We start from the raw sequence: 4,489 nt of genomic DNA, 5'->3' as shown, positions 1-4,489 counted from the left end.
TTGAATCTTACATCAATTCAAACATTTTCTATTTGAGTTACTTAGCAAATGATTTATTTATTTAAAGGCTCAGCTACACAATGATTGGTTTCAGGTTTTTGAAAAGGTTGAACTCTTCCTGCGTCAAATTATTTTAAAAATGATTCATGTTTGTGTTTAAAGGCAGCCTGCAGTTCTAGCCTTTATCCCAGTGCTCCTGCTGAGTGATACATAGAACATCTCTTGTTTAGGGGACTGGTGAATGTACAGGAAGAAATGACTACTTTACAGTTTCCTTCTTTGAAACAAGTCAAGGGTTGTATTTAAAAAGATAGATACATTATCTGGAAACCCATTGTTGAGAAAGTTCCGAAGTACAGGAAGGCCATCTCCCATAGACTCCATTTTTAAAATTATTCAAATGATTTCCATTTTCTCTGTAATAATTAAACAATAACTTGTACTTTATCCCAGTTAGTATTTAATTAATCCTCATTGAAAGCAAAACATTCTTATTGGGTTAATTTAATGTTTAAATTGTCTTTTTTAGTAGACTTAAGGTAGGAGGAGCCAGATTATGGAAAGATCCCTTATCCGGAAGACCCCAGGTCGCGAAAACCAGTCCCAAACCTGTACAGCATTATGCATAAAATATGTTCCAAATGTAATTCTAGAATGCAGAGAATATCATTATACATTTCTGGGATGTAGATTTTTTTTAATGATGTAGTTTTAATAAGCAGCTCTCTAGTTTAGAGTTTCAGAAGCTGCTTTCTGGGGTTCTATATACCATTAATATGGAATCAGGCTGCTGACAGGTTTAAAGCAACTTAAAGCAAACAAATCATCTGAAAAGGATAAGTATTTCTTAACTGCTTTTTTATATTAAGGTTTATATTTAACTACTGTGGTTTAATTTTTTTTTAAAAGGTTTTTTTTTTTTCTGTCTTGGGTGCTAAACAGCAAAGTTTGGTGTGCTAGTGTGCTTACAGCAAGTTTGTCACAACCTGCTTTACTTTGCAGTTTTCCCTCCGTTTGAGGGGGTGGGGTTTGATTAGTTGCACCTGAACAGACTGTATAAATAGAACCCCTGGGACTCCAGTGGAGCTTGCTCTAGTGTTAGCTTCTCTTAAGTGTTTGCTCGTTAAGTGGGGGTTCTGTAAGTGGAGTTGTTCTGTAAGTGGAGTTACAAACACCGGAGTTTCAAACTAAAGGAGGTTCAAACTAGGTCAAAAGTTTTGTTCTAAACCCTCATTTTTATTTTATATATTTAAATTTTTCCTGTTTTGATCTGTAACTGGGATAATGAGTGCTAGCAAGATTGAAGGTCTGACTCAGTGCACAGTCTGCCATATGTATGCAGATTTGGAACAAAATGCTTACCTCTGTGGTGGTTGTGAGCAAATTGCCACTTTGGAGGCTCAAGTTAGAGCACTAGAGCAACAAATTGCAACACTGCGGTCGATTGACAATCTTGAAAGGAGTCTTTTGCTCACTGAGCAGGACCTAGCGGGGTCAGATAGTTTGGGGGGAACAGAACAGCAGCAGGATGTTGAGGCAGCTAGCTGGGTGACAGTTAGAAAATCTAAGGTGGGCAAAAGGAAAATGGAGGCTGATCCGGAGATTATACATCGCAACAAATTTGCCAGATTGTGTGAAGATGATGGGAGTATGAACTCTGGATTGGCAATTCTAGATGGGGCTGATCTCTCTAACAGCCGGGAGACCAGTTTCTCTAGTAGTGGTGGGGGGGAGAGTAGAGTCAGGCCTAAGCAGATTGTGGTTGTAGGGGACTCAATTATTAGGAAAGTGGATAGGGTAATTTGTCGTCCGGATCGCTACAACCGAACAGTTTGCTGTCTACCTGGTGCCAGGGTTCGGCATGTGGTTGATCGGATAGACAAATTATTGGGTGGGGCTGGGCACGACCCAGCTGTCTTAGTGCATATCGGTACTAATGACAAAATAAATGGTAGATGGAAGACCTTAAAGAATGATTTCAGGGATCTAGGCTCTAAGATCAAGGAAAGGTCTTCCAATGTAATCTTTTCTGAAATTTTGCCTGTGCCACGTGCAAGTTTAGGAAAACAGCGGGAGCTCAGGGAGCTTAATGCGTGGCTAAAGTCTTGGTGCAGGAAGGAAGGGTTTGGGTTCCTAGAGCACTGGGCTGACTTTTCGTTGGGGTACAACTTATACAGCCGTGACGGTTTGCACCTCAATGGAAGGGGGTCCGCGGTGCTAGGGGAAAGAATGGCTAAGAGGTTGGAGGAGTGTTTAAACTAGGCAAGGGGGGGGTGGGTGAGAGAAAGGATTATGGGGAAGCTAGTGTAGACGGGGCAGTGGGGTTAGTAAGGGGTCATGGGGGAGGAGTGAGGGGGGCATACAGTTTACCAGCTAAGGAGGTCCCTCTGTTACAAGGAAAACAGAATAATACTAACTTAACGTATAATTCTTTACCAAGTAATGCACATTTCAAAAGTAAAAGTAATAACCTCCGCTGTATGCTGGCAAATGCACGGAGTTTGTCAGGTAAAATGGGAGACCTAGAATTAATTGCATGCTCTAAACATTATGATATAATTGGTATCACTGAGACCTGGTGGGATGAAACATGTGACTGGATTGTGAATTTAAATGGTTACACCCTTTTTAGGAGGGATAGAGGGATTAAAAAGGGTGGAGGAGTGTGTTTGTATGTAAAGCCTGAATTAAAGCCATGCGCTAAAGAAATAAAAATAGCTGGCACTGGTGAGGGTGTAGAATCACTCTGGGTAGAGATTTCGACTGGGCAAAAGGTATCAAAAAGAATTATCATTGGTGTATGCTATAAACCACCTCGTATAAGTGTCGAGTATGAAGCCGAGCTACTCTTGCAGATACAAGCGGCTTCACAGCTGGGTCAAGTTGTTGCTATGGGTGACTTCAATTATCCAGACATTGACTGGGGTAATGGGGTTGCTAAGACAGAAAAAGCTAGTAGGTTTGTAAATATGCTGAATGACAACTTTTTATTCCAGCTCGTTCAAGAACCTACTAGGAATAACTCTCTTTTGGACCTTGTAATAACTAACAATACTGAACTCATCTCTAACATTTGTGTGGGTGAGCATTTAGGGAATAGTGATCATAACATGGTCTCCTTTGAGATTCTGTTGCAGAAGCAATTCTATAAGGGAGTAACTAAAACACTAAATTTCAGACGTGCAAACTTTGACAGTATAAGGGCATCTCTGCAACATATTAAGTGGGAAATGCTTTTCACAGGGTTAAACACAGAACAAAAATGGGAAGTCTTTAAAATGCTGCTTAATAAATATACTTGTCAGTATATTCCGCTTGTAAGCAAGGAACGTCGTTGCAAAGCAAAACCTTTTTGGTTCAATAGAAGCGTTGGTGTTGAGGTGGGTAAGAAAAGACGTGCTTTTAAGGCTTTCAAGTTAGCTGGTACAGCCGAAACATTTATAAGGTACAAGGAGGCCAATAAATCATGCAAAGAAGCTATAAGGCAAGCTAAAATTGCTATAGAAAAGGATATTGCAGCAAGCAGTAAAAAAAATCCAAAATTATTTTTTAAATATGTCAATAGTAAAAAAATGAAGCAGGAAGGGGTGGGACCCTTACTATCAGAGGGGGGTCAGCTGGTTGATGAAAACAAAATAAAAGCGCAGATTCTGAACTCGTATTTTTCATCTGTCTACACAAATGAAGAACCAGTAAGTGAAGGTTTCCTTCTTAACACTCCCAATTCTAGTAATACAACTAATGATGCATGGTTCACACATGAAGAAATTCAAAAGAGACTTGAACATGTTAAGATTAACAAAGGTCCAGGGCCAGATGGTATTCATCCCAGGGTAATTAGCGAGCTTAGCTCTGTGATTGCCAAACCTCTTTACTTAATTTTTCAGGATTCATTGAGATCTGGCATTGTGCCGATAGACTGGCGAATTGCTAATGTGGTGCCTCTATTCAAAAAAGGATCCCGTTCTCAGCCTCAAAACTATAGGCCAGTTAGTCTGACGTCAGTATTAGGAAAGCTTTTCGAAGGGTTATTAAAGGATAAGATACTGGACTTCATAGAAAATCATAATACTATGAGTTTGTGCCAGCATGGTTTTATGCGTAATAGATCTTGCCAGACTAACTTAATTTCTTTTTACGAGAATGTAAGTAGAGACCTCGATTCTGGGATGGCAGTGGATGTGATTTACTTAGACTTTGCTAAAGCATTTGATACAGTGCCACACAAAAGGTTACTGGTTAAATTAAGGAATGTTGGCCTGGAACATAGTATTTGTACCTGGATAGAGAACTGGCTAAAAGATAGACTACAAAGAGTGGTGGTAAATGGAACATTTTCTAATTGGACCAGTGTTGTTAGTGGAGTACCGCAGGGCTCTGTACTAGGTCCCTTGCTTTTCAACTTGTTTATTAATGACCTGGAGGTGGGCATTGAAAGTACTGTTTCTATTTTTGCAGATGATACTAAATTGTGCAGAACTATAGGTTC

This window comes from Xenopus laevis, chromosome 2L (genome assembly GCF_017654675.1).
Source record: "Xenopus laevis strain J_2021 chromosome 2L, Xenopus_laevis_v10.1, whole genome shotgun sequence".
Lineage (NCBI taxonomy): Eukaryota > Metazoa > Chordata > Amphibia > Anura > Pipidae > Xenopus > Xenopus laevis.
Note: the sequence above shows the minus strand (reverse complement) of the source record.